This window comes from Typopeltis vanoorti, chromosome 2 (assembly GCF_054136105.1).
Source record: "Typopeltis vanoorti isolate ZY-2024b chromosome 2, IOZ_Tvanoo_1.0, whole genome shotgun sequence".
NCBI lineage: Eukaryota > Metazoa > Arthropoda > Arachnida > Uropygi > Thelyphonidae > Typopeltis > Typopeltis vanoorti.
The window spans coordinates 159,042,621-159,055,376 of NC_143550.1; positions in this window are offsets into that span (position 1 = coordinate 159,042,621).

Below are 12,756 nucleotides of genomic sequence, written 5' to 3' on the forward strand. Positions count from 1 at the left end.
TTATAATCAGTGTTGGGATTGGATCAATAACTTTTTGATGAAAGCAGAAATGAAACTGCTTATGATCTCGCATGTTTTCCAGGAAGTAGAAAATGGAAATGCCAATTGCCGTATTATTTTGTAGCGCGTGTGATCTTTATAAAGATGCAGAAGGATTTGAAAATCGATAACATGTTGATACCATTTCGGAGAAAAGTTTAGCGTTTTCAGGAATCTGAAAAAAAAAAAAAAAAAAAAAAACACTGTTTCTGGGGCTTGTGGTTTATATAGGGATGATATTTTTCTTATGATATTTATGAGAACTACAAAATACCCATTATTAGACCAAAAAAGGAACGAAGACATTTTAAAATAACTAAAAACAAAATCAATAGAAGAAAAACTTAAACAATTATAAACAAAAATGGATAGAACATGTAAACAAATACTAAAATATAAGCCAATTGGAAAGAGAAGGCAGGGTAGACCTCAAAAAAGGATGTTGGATGGATAATGAGACCGGAACAGACCAATATGGTCTATAAGCGTAATTAGCGTTATGATAATGATATTTTTCTTATTTACAACTGAAGCTGTAATTCAGAAAAACTGAACAGCTGACAAATTTTCTGTGGTTTTGGGATCTAGCAGCCGAAAGGATTAGTGGATCTTTGGTGGATAATTATATGTCTTGTGGATTGAAGCTTTATGATCTCGAGAATCAGTCAAACCCTTCAGCATAGAAGACGCACTGAATTGCAATGTTCAGATTATTGCTCAGGATATTAGCATGTTCCCCCCTTTTTTTTTTTTAATTTCTTAACCTGCATTCCGAAAACAAAGTGCTTCAGTAACACTTTGTTTTCGGAATTTTTCAATTTTGCAATTTTTTGCAAATTTTTAATAATAACGTATCGGTCCGTGCTCAGAATGTATTGAGGATTGCTTCAACGACTTAGACGTTCCATAGAACCAGGCACTTAACAGCTGCCGAGCTGCCTATGAGAGCGTTACTCCATCGCCAGTTAGTCCTACTTACCTCCAACTGAGATACATGTCCCCTTTTTACATTTTCAGCTAGAATTTAACACGAAAAATGTATGCAAAATAAATACACACATTCCATATCACTTGCTAAATTTATTGATTATTCAGCACAGTATTAAAAGGGCTCATCTAACTTTGGAATCTCAAAATTTTTCTGAATCAATCGAAATAAGGAGATAGTGAAATAGTACAAAAAAAGAAGAGAACAAAAAGCCACAATACATCTCCCGTCACAGATATTATAAGTACTCAAAGCATTACAGATATGCGGTATGTTTGTTAAAGACAACTTACAACGGTAGATGGCAGTGATGTGACGCCAGCGCCCTCCAACAATGATCACTATTTGGCAGTAGCTTCAAGGAAAAAAAAATATTGGAACCAACAAAGGGTTCTTGGTATGCCTAAAAACAATGTAGCCTCGACTTTGCTAACACCAGACAGAGACTGAGACAACGCGACAGTTTTTTTTTTATTTGATTATTTTAAATCGTTTTGCTTGTTCAAGCTGGACTGAAGAGGAAAGACCCACTTCCGCTTTCTTATCAACACTTTCATTAAGTTGATGTTCTAGTTCAATTATTCGTGAAGTAATATGCAATACTGAGATTTATAAATAAGGTTTTCTTTATATTAAAAAAAAGTATTTTTATCCTTTAAACAACGAGGAACTTTGCCTAAAATCCAAGTTAAAAAATAAGTAAGAACATGATCAGAAAATTCATTCAAGTTTCCTGTCTTGCCTGATTATGTTTTTGGCCTTTTTTAAGTGGGCTAATCGCCGTCATTAGTTCCATATTAAAGCAAATACTCAGAAATCGAAAGTGAAGACAGAAGACTTCATAATTATTAATAAGAGCAACGTACTGAACACTTTACGGAGATCAAATGAAATAATTCAAGAATAAAATATCCAAAACAATCATTTACTATTTGCTTGTTCTGTAATTAAGGCTATGAAAGCCAGTATTATGCCTGTTAATTGTGGAATGAAAAACCCTTTAGTACCGTATGAGATGGGCTAACTCGCTATTCCAATGCAAAGCAATAGTGGACATTCATGAACTCGGAGGTCCCCATTTAGTGAGCAAGATGAACGACTGCTTTGATTCTCAGCTGAATAATTATGATCAAAACTAATTGCTGATTAGTAAAACCAATTGTAATTAAAATTAAAAGAAAATAGTTAAGCCTGATTGTCTTAAATGAATACTGAAAACACAAAACTCGTTATAAAAATATAACTGTGCATGGTTATAATGTGGATGCTAGATGATTTTGATCGCACAGTGCAAGACCACCGTGGAAGTTGCGTGAAAAACCATGCTGGTTATTTAGGGAAGTTGCATACCCGTTTGTGTAGCCAGTAATCCTCTCCTAATCTCTGACACATTAGTACTGTAGGTTCACCTTCGGGGAATCTACAGTCCTGGTATGGCGTAGATTTCTGTGCTTTTCTAGTGGAATTATTATAAAATATAAAACTTATTAGTTGTATTTTCCTATAGAGGAGTCGGCCAAAAGTTTGTACACTCCTAGCTAAACCCCAAATATGTAAACATCCTACCTATCGAAGCTCCGTTTCATCTGAAAGTATATATTCATTATTAAGAGGGGGGGGGAATGCACACGAAGAGCTCTATAAACAAGCTTAACAAAACTCAGAATACTTTAAACAGTGCTACGCAGAGTCATATCAGTTTCTCCCCATTAGCGATTAATATGAAAAATCTCAGAAAGGGATGCCAAAATCTTGTAATTAAAAAAAAAAAAAAGCTTGTTTGATCGTCGGTCGTTTTGGATATACGACAGAGATAACTACGCCAGTATAAAAGTATACACTGCTTGAAAATAAGTCAATGGATACTATAATGTGAAGAACAAACAGCCATGGCGCCCATCTTAATAAGATGTGGAACCCCCTTTCGCTGCGATGACTGCAGCAACCCTACGGGCATACTTTCCACAAACGTACAGCGATCATTAAGAATTTTAGACCATTCTTCCTGTTGACATGAAATGAGGTCCTGGACTGTTGTGCGACGGACGTTCCTTAATCTCACACGAAGCTCCAGTTCGTCCTGTAAATGTTCATTAGGGTTGAGATCAGGGCTCTGTGGAAGCCAGTCAAGTGTGGTGACGTTCATGTGCGCAAACCACTCAGTTACAGCAGCAGCCTTATTACACGGTGCATTATCTTGCTGAAGGAGACAATGGACAGTTCCGCAGAAACGACACAAAATAGGAAGCATTTCATTCCCAGGATGTTCAGATACATCACGGAATTCAGTGTTCTTGGCAACACAAAGAGAGATCGGAGGATCAGGAAAAACAGTACCACCATCAAACGGCAGCCTTCAAATTTCATAATTGGGGTTACGCACTTTCGTAAGAGACATTCACTGGGCATTCGCCAAACCCACACCAGTCCATCTGCTGGGTAGCGTGATTCGTCGCTCCATACTACAGCTTTCCAAGCTTCCACGTCTCACTGTACACCTTTGCACCACTCAAGATGACACCGCATGTTGGTTTGGGTAATGTGGAGCTTGCATATTGCAGTCTTACCGTGGAAACCGATGTGTGAGCTTGGTCAGAATGCTTTTGCACAGATTCGTGTTCCAGTCGATGTCCGGAAGTCCGCATTCAACGTGTCGGCTAACATGACCGTACCACCCTACGGTCATGTTCGGTGAGTCTGGTGAGCCATCCACTGCGGGTAGCACTTGCAGTTCACTTCTGCGTTTCGATCTCATTATGGTATCACTGACTGTTGACCTGGGATGGCCCAATTTGTTAAAAGTTTGCCGAACAGATAGTTCTGCAACATGGAACCTATCCCAATGCCTCGTTGAAACTCCATCAATTCTCTTCTCGCAGCCATTTCACCCGGACACAGTTCCATTGACTTCGGAGCATCATATTCCTGAAATTTATGTCAGCTACAAACACGTGACTCGTTACATGGCACAATGTACCTTGTCCATGGGATGTCCGTTGATTTCTTTCCAAGCAGTGTATCTATAAATTGTGCGTGTTCCATGGGCGCCGGTTTGTCTGTTTTGCGAAGGGAAGAAAATTTTTTTGCCTACGTATGAGACTGGCTAACTCACCTTCAATTGAAAAGTCCCTATAAAGTTTATTGGTCTTGTGGACAGGTTTCAAACGCAGGGCTTTCGAATCAATGTGCATTGCCGAAACCGAATGAGCTACGGAGGTTCTAAAAAAAAAAGGATATTTGAAATAAATTTACAATGAATCTTATTTATAAGACCTGCTTACATGTGTTAGCCGAAAAGCTCTTATAAAAGTTTTAGTCCTATACGAGATTGAAATTAAAGACTTTTCAACCAAACGGTACATCGGTTTTTCAGAAAATGTCCAGTAAAACTACGTTTCACTACCCCAGTGTTAATTCTGTTAGCTCAAATCAATCATAAATCAGTTCAATGAGGGAATGCCGTTTTTATTCGCTAAACCAAAATATGAGGGTTGCAGCACCAGTGGTGCACCCAGAGGGGGGGGGGGCCCTGGCACCCCCAAAGAAAAGGAAAAACACTAGAAAATTTTCCAAAAATCTTTTCCTAATTAAAATTCTTTTTTTTTTTTTTTCATTTATGTTGTGCGTGTCTTCTATTTCTATGCTACTTATGAATTAGTGATCACTGCAGATGCTCAGTCCTAGGTCGTATGCGATGCGTAGTGTGTATTCTCAAATCGTCTACTCAATTCGACCCCCCCCCCCCCCCAAGATTAAATCCTGAGTGCGCCACTGTGCAGCACTATCACATTCTTCCATACGCTAAAGTAGAAAGTTTTAAATATGCTGGCTTGGTTGTCCGAGTGGCTTGCACGCTCTCTCCAACCGATAGGTGGCGGGTTCAAATCCTGCCGTGGACATGGATGTTTGTGATTGTTTTTAGATGGGAGATGAACTTCACGAGCCACCTCCCTACTTTTTGGAGGTATGAAGTGGCGTGAAAAAGTTCGATGTTTGGTCTCTAGAGCAGGGTTTGCCGGACCTGGTAAAAAATAGAAAAATTAATTAAAAAAAAAAATAGAAAGTAAAATCCTTAGTCGAGCCGTCGGATGGAATTTCATCTAATCAAGACAAGTAGGTTCAAGTAATTACAATACGAGCACACTGAAACTAATTTATAGGACGAGATAGACTCAGTTTGCAGAAAATTAAATCACTGTTATTTCTCTAAAATATGCCACTTTAATCTTCCTGAAAGAAAATTCGGAAATTTGTTTCAAGATTTGAATGTTAATAATTCAATTAGTTACCAAAAAATTAATTTAATTAAAAAGAATTAAATTACTAAAAATCCGACATGAGTAAAGTACTAACAGTCGCCTATTTGACATCATGTATGATTAATAGCAAAGCATACAAACTACTGTCACTGTAAGCAATAAACCTGTTGTCGTGGAAACAGAAGCATAACGTATCATTCGTCTATGAGATTACAGCCTTTTCGACAGATAGAGAATAAAGAACTGGGGGGGGGGGGAAGAGCGTTGTAGTTCTCACTTCACTTAGCATTGCACCAATGTTTATGGGAAGTTCAGAAGATCGTTTTCAAAAGAAATTCGACTTAGTACAAAGAAAGAAACGCTCCATAAGGGTTATCTATATATGGAAAGAACAATTAACTATAAATAACTGACCGGTAAGCACTGTCGGCTGTAGCGGCCTACGTTACTGTTACAATGATGTCACTTTTTCTTACCCCACGGGTTGCAGTCCAGCTGAGTTTAAAGTGAATCCTCGAACTCTTCCTTAATTTGAAATTTCCTAGTAAAGTATTTTTTTTTCAATTTATTATTTGAACTGTTTCCCAGCAAGTAGAGCTAGCAGACAGAGAGAGAGAGAGACTGACGAATTTCCCCCTTTTCCCACGGAAAGTGCCCTTCCAATAATACTTTTCTTTGTAATAACGGGGTACTCAAGCGATCACTTCAGTCTTGAAAGGAGGGGGGGGGGGGGTTCTTAGACGTGAAATATACCGTTCTGCGTTTGATCCAAGGACTGTCCCTAACTCTCGGTCAAATTTAGGGTGTAACGTTATTGCAAGCCGATTTTTACCTTATTTGTCTGTCAATAAGAACAAAAGATAGAAAAAGAATAAAATCGGCAACACAGAAAAGGACGCATTTAATTCCTAAGGGCGAAGGGAAATGGATGTTGTCATGTTCCTCGTAATTTTTTTTTTATTTATTTTTTTATTTTCGATACGATCATAACTTGTTTTGCCATTGGATATCTATCGTATCACCTGCACATTGTCAAAAGAAAATAACTATCAGCTTTGCTATCTAATCTACATTGGTGACGTATAAAACTCATTAATTGTTGTTCAGCACGCGATAGCTCGTGCAGTTGATACAGTTGCCAAGGTGAAACGTCACCATTGGCTTCCCATTCCTTCATTTTAACCAAGGCTTCGAACGTAACAATGCGCATTTTGAACTTTAAACAATTAGACATTGAGAACTTATCTACATTGGTGATCAGCGTTTACTTTATAAAAACTGTCATATTGTTCGCCGAGTTTCGAGAAATTGTAGCGATACATGCCCAAACAGTTCGTAATAACATTCTATGTTATAATAGCGTAAGGTCACGCCAAAATATTTATGGCAACTAGTCCTATCAACGATAAAGGATTAGTGCGACTTATTATAAATGACATCATTAAATAGTAAATATAACCTACTGCAGATATATCATTATGAATCAGTACGCAATTGCTGGCAACTGTCGGGATAAAGTAGTAGGTCGCGAGAATAAGGAAAAGTCGAAATTGTGTAATTAGAGATGGGAATTTACTATTTTGTTTTTGCATATAAGAAAAAGCAACACGACATAGTTTAAAAAATACTTTGAATAGTTTGGCATGCGTAGTCGCGGTAGCTATCAGTGGCTAGTCTCTCTCTTTGTATGTGTGTGAGTGAGTGATCTTCTATACAAACTGATGAGCAGTCAAACAACATGAATCCTTCGCGAGACTTTTAGTTCTGCGTTTTTAATGATTGCTGCCACACACGCGGAACTGCATACAATAAAGGTCAGAAAGTAAGCCATTGTCTAATACGACAGAATTGAGTTGCATCGTTATACGAAGCATAGACAATAGCACTTCCATTATGATAAATATGTTAGATTTTTTTTTTCAGCTAAACAAATTTTTTTCTCAGCCTGCAGATCCAAACTGAGAAGAAAGGAAATCTTAAATCCATAGCTTGACTTTTTTTTGTTTTTATTAGTAGGCGGTCCCTAACCCCTCATGCGATGAGTCATTCCACTGCTTAGGCGGTTTCCGTTACAACAACTGAGGCTAAAAGCAGGGTTTAAGGTATATTTGGCGTTTGTAAATTGCGTGTGTTCTTTGGTCGATTTCCCTGCTTTGCGTGATGAGACAAAAAATTGCCGCCACCACCACTACCGACGTATAAAACCCGCTAACTCGCATTCCGGCTGAAAAGTCTGTGTAAAACCTTTAAAACAAAAGTTTATCCATTGTTTTAAAGGTGTATAAAGGTTTCTCACATCCTAAATGGGATTGGAATCCGTGCTTATTATAATGGAATAAACTTTCTTCCCAATTTGGTATTGGAAGGAATATTTTTAATTTTGTTCTAATAGTACGAACGTCAAAACCCAAACCTGTTACATATACAACTGACCATTTTAATCTACCGAGTAAAACTCTACAAAGACCAATTGACATCTAGGCTTATGAAACCTAGTGCCGAAAAAAGGCTCTTCAATACATAGATAAGATCAGCCGTGTTAGGATAACCTAAACTAAAAAAAAAAAAAAAAAAGAGGAATTGTGAATGCCATCTTGCTGTATGTCAAACCGTCAAACCTTGTAACTCATTAAAGATGAGATGAAGGCAATGACTGAGGTGAACAAGCACCTTATGTTATCCGGGAAAAAAAAAAAAAAGGAAGAAAAAATAAATAAATAAAAGAAAACACTAACTGGAATATGGGTGTATCATTTCCATGATACTTACTGATTGAAGCATTTTTTTTTTTTTAAATGACAACTTCTTTGACCAGTTCTGAAACCTGCTCTGGTAATGGAAAAATATATGCACAAGTTGATGTTATTTTTGCGTGCGTCTTATTAATACTGAAAAAAAAAATAAAATGAAAGAATAAAAAAGAGATATCCAAACCATTCACAAATCTTGCTGTGTTTAGAAAGGAAGGAAGATATTTGGATGATCGAATTTTTGTTTAAATTAATCTCAGTCGAATTTCAACAAGGGATTTATCCATTGTTTTAAAGACAGACATTGTTTTTATGTGATCATTTTAGATTGATTATTTGTAATTCAATTCGAAGCAACTCAGACTAAACCAAACATACTCACCAAACTGATTCTCAAAACGGGTAATATTTAAGTACCGTTATCTAATAGCTGTGTGTGTGTGTGTGTGTGTGTGTGTGTGTGTGTGTGTGTGTGTGTGTGTGTGTGTGTGTGTGTGTTCAGGTTTCTATTTAGCTAATCTATTGCTAGAGGAATTAGTCCCAATATATGAATATTTACAAAGAAAAAAGTTTTGGTAGCTCTCTTCGGACAATTTTAGCAATAGATTAGCTATAGACTTCGTCGATATGGTCATCTTCAAAATATTTCCTTTTATTACTCGCACATTCGTTCTAATTCAGTTAGAAAATCTCGAAGTAATTTCGAAGGCATCTGTCCTAACCATCTTTACCGCTTTCGTTGATGATAACTGTCTACTCTTCAGATAAGACTTTATTTGAGAGAAGTCAAAATCTCAAGTGGGAACTCAAGAAAGCAAGTCCGGAGAGTATAAAATCCTAGCAAAACACGTGCATGTTTTACATTAAGTCGCGCTGCCACAACCATCGCTACTGTGCAGTGAAAGCTCAATCAAACAAATAATTATTTCTATCTGCTACTGCTAGAGGAAAATCAAATTAAAAACAGAAAAACACATTGTGTCATGCACTTCTTGCAAATGTTTTTGACCTCCTAAACGACTGTTTCTCAAATCAGATCACCACAGGGTCATTTTAACTTGTACGCCCTCTATCTGCTAGAAGGGAGGAAGCACCTGATGATGATCATGTCACTCCACGGCTACCAACTGCAAAACAAGGAGAAAAACACGACGAACAAAAAAACACTGGCCTGCACGAAATGCTATAATTACCTGAACCCCTCTTTGTTCATCATCTTGTAGGGTTGACTCCCAAGACAGCGAGACTGGATATGTGCCGGTATGAACTCTGATCTGAGGGCCAGGTATCGGAGAGTACTCTACCATTATCTCTTTTTACCATTGTCCTTATTACTGGCTTAGCCGTCACTCGGCAGCCGGGGATGCTGGACAGGTTTTCCAGCCCCACCCACGACCGTAGGATCTGGAAGCCATAAGACAGTACAGAGCAGATAGGAAACAGTGCTGATGTTTGGGGGGGGGGGGGAGAGAAAGTACGTAGAATCCCTGAAGGCAACATTAACCCTCGCTCTTTTGCCTTGCTTTCCTCGACCAAGAGTAATAAGGACTTTCTTCGGTAGCAGGTGTGGGAAGCTCCACCAAACACCTTTAAGACTCTTGAGTGCTTCTCTCTCCTTCCCTGAACCCCCTCGTTTGCTTCTAATCTTTCTTATGCGTGCAGTGAACGCCCACCTGAAACGCCTGGGAAGGACTGTCATTGGCCAGTACGAATTACAGTTGCATCCACTGTGGGATAATTGACCAGCTTGACCACGTTCTAAATAAGCAACGACACACACACACACACACACACACACACACACACACACACACACACACACACACAAAGAGTCACACAAAATGAAAAAAAAAAAAAAGAGGCCAGTGGTCTTTCTGTTTATTTTAACTTGCTAATTGTTTTTATATCCATCCTGAGTCCATTTGTCATATTCCCGCCCAGTTTTTTTTTTCGTGCATGTTTATACGTAAAGGTGTAAAAATACTAGTTACATATTAAAATCGCAATTACTAAAAAAATAAACAGTAAAAAAATAAATTATTAGAATTTACTACAAACTACTATGTTCATTACTTATATTAATTTATTAATTTTCTTGTGATAATACAATCGAATAGAGAGAGAGAGAGAGAGGTTGGAAATCCAAACACACGTAGTATAATGAGGAGCCTAAAGGTTAAAAGAATTAGAACCCCTCTTTGTTCATCATCTTGTAGGGTTGACTCCCAAGACAGCGAGACTGGATATGTGCCGGTCTCAGTTGGTTGGATTTTAATTCAAACCAATCAATCCTGAAAGAAATATATCAAGAAATATATAGCCAATATACAGCAGATATTAACATCAGAAAAGTTGTGTTTTCGATTATTTCTTCTGTCTTTCATCTATTTCACTTGAATGGTAATCATCCTCATCTTCACTGTGGAGCAATGACTACGCTTGTCGTCGATGATAGGGTACTTCGTGGTGACAGGACGATTGATTCCGGTAGTCTGCTATAAGTACAGATGACGTGTGTTCTCTGACTGGTTTGCATATTTTGTAAGATATAAAACTCGAGTTTCTAAGACGAAAACCCTGATCACCACCATATGAGATCAGTTAACTCGCTTACTTCAAAAGTCCTTATAAAGGACTACAACACTACAACAAATCCTAGTTGTTGTTGTTGTTAAATCAGGAGAATACTTCACTACTCACAGAGCTAGGGAAGCTCCAGCATGAATGTTAATGTTAAATAGCCATAAGGAATAAAAACCACAGCATTTAAATATTTAACTGAAAACAGCTCAATCTGAAACAATACATGATTGTACTTATACAAAAATTCATTTTCGGTCCTTTCCAATATTTTGTTTCCATATCTAATAACAAGCTATTGTTATGATTGCAATTTTTGTTTCTATTTCTATGTTAAAGATGGAGCCTAGAAAGCGGCGTATAAACAAAACCATTTATTAAGTTTCTATATAATTTTTCTTTCTTTAAAAAAAATGCATCTTTCCACTCCAATGGTAACTAAATAGCACATGAAGAACCTTTCAAAATGGAATACCAAGCAATTTATCAACGTGAACAGCGATGACTAAAAACGTAATCAACTGCCATTTATATTTCTTCCGTCCATCACCATGTGCTATAGTCTACCGACAGCTGCATACGGAAAAGAAAAAAAAAAAAGACCGGAAAGGGAGAGACTACTTCTCCCCTCTTAACTACGTGTTTTTTCTATCATTAATTTGATGTTTAAGATACGGTGTTTATCTCCTCTACGTACATTAATGCCGCCAACAGAACAGATTAAAACTGGCTGCGAGGTGACACCGAAGAAGGATGTGCTATTGTGAACAAAATGTTACGCATAAGTTAACACACGGTGTTTTTAAGGTAAGGTTAAACATAGCTGTTTCTCAGATTTTGCTTTCTCTTTTTTGCTACTGCTGTCGGCTCTCTCTCTCTCTCTCTCATCCCAAGAAGCACGTTATATGAAGTGTTTTACAAGCTGCTCACTGAAGTGTGACTCAATTGCTACTGATATGACAGCAGCAGTGAGCGGGTAAAAAGAGATGCCAAGTGAACTTAACGACCTCAACAAGCTCTGTTGACGGTCAGCTTAAGGAAATTGATCTCGGAGAGATGAACGTTAAACAGACCGTAACCAACAAACTCGTGGATTGTTGGCGTATAAACAAAGTTCGTAGACTGGTTTTGGGATAAAACTGTCTTAGCACCTTTCGGTGAAAATCATCGACCTCTGAATTGACATTTTGGGTCAGCAAAGAGGAAGAAGTTGAGGATGGTATGGTAAGAGAGTGCACACACACCAGCTTCTTAATGGCATTTTCTTCATGTGACCATGGAGTATATCCATGCGTGAAGTATACTCGTATTATTAATATGGGTATTTATCTTTATCTTGCCCTTAACGCATTATGAATCAATGGGCAGTCATTGTCAAGTAACTTGAATACACAAAAACCTAACAGCCATCATAAAGCAGTTAAGCCTAATCACTTAGTTAACTCTGTTACATAATCTAGACGATTTGTGTGTCTTGCAAGATGAAAAAACCTCAGTTTCTGGAAGGAGCAACTCCCAATGAACTTATCTTCATTTGAAAAGCCCTTATTAAGATTATTCGCGTCCTGGACGGGACTCGAACCCAGGTCTTTCTAACCTTGACTACTAACCAAAGCCTTGGATAGTTGTCAAGTAAAGTCATAATTTCTGCCTGCATAGTTCAGTCAGTAGCTTCATCAACTGAATGTCAGTTGGCTGGTCTTGTACGGGGTGGGGGGAGTTATACCACGCAACCAACAAGCATAACATATAGACTTGACAGCCTTAATTGCTTCAGCTGTAATTCAAAATAATCCCATCGAACATACTCAATCAGTTGGTTCACTACCGAGTACTGAACCGCTATGATGCATTTCGTACGCTTAGCAATTGCAGTACACTCTCGATGGTCCCATGGAGAAAGGACGGAGGGCATAATTAGTATTTTTTTTTCCTTGCTGCAAAGAACAATAACGAAAAAAAAAGTTCTAAAAACTATTACAGATGATTATACAATAGTAAGAAAAATAAAACCAGGATTTTTTTTCTAATAAAAACAGCTGTATTCAAGTGTACACCATGAAACCGTATTTTTAATATTACTAAAAGAAAGAGCCAAAAGGCTTCATCAGGTTAAAATAAGGCTCCAAAAGTAAAAATA